Here is a 504-nt window from a genome sequence, read left to right on the forward strand (position 1 = left end):
CGGCGGCGGCGACTGGCCTCGGCGGTGTTTGGGCTTTCGACACGGTCGTTTATCACGCAACTGCTCGGACGACGCACGCGCGCAGCGGAATGCCGCTTGCCAGCCTTGTGAAGATGTGACCCTGTACAGGGTTGCGGGCGCACTTGGTAGGGCGTCGTACTCGGTTCGCGATGGGTTTACGAACGTGTCCCGTCACTTCCACGTCACACCGGTTGTGCGCCGCACGCGTGCAGCGGGGAAGCCGATTGCCAGCCTTGTGAAGAAGTGGCCCTGTACAGGGTTGCGGGCGCACTTGGTAGGGCGAGCGCACGCGGTCGTGCAGGAAGTTGATGGAAGCGAATGTATCCGCTGTCGACCTCAGATCAGGCGAGACAACCCGCTGAATTTAAGCATATCACTAAGCGGAGGAAAAGAAACCAACAGGGATTCCCCGAGTAGCTGCGAGCGAAACGGGACCGAGCCCAGCACCGAATCCCCCGTCCTTGCAGGCGGTCGGGAAATGTG

General features: G+C 61.5%; 1 non-coding gene across 1 annotated transcript in view; it reads left to right on the forward strand.

Moving 5' to 3' along the window:
- Window positions 1-352: 352 nt before the first annotated feature.
- The window catches only part of LOC142795770 (large subunit ribosomal RNA), a 3958-nt gene continuing 3806 nt past the window's right edge, over window positions 353-504 (forward strand). The window contains exon 1 of the ribosomal RNA XR_012893296.1: window positions 353-504. This exon is cut by the window's right edge and continues 3806 nt beyond it. This is a non-coding gene — a ribosomal RNA (large subunit ribosomal RNA).

This window comes from Rhipicephalus microplus, unplaced genomic scaffold (genome assembly GCF_043290135.1).
Source record: "Rhipicephalus microplus isolate Deutch F79 unplaced genomic scaffold, USDA_Rmic scaffold_853, whole genome shotgun sequence".
Lineage (NCBI taxonomy): Eukaryota > Metazoa > Arthropoda > Arachnida > Ixodida > Ixodidae > Rhipicephalus > Rhipicephalus microplus.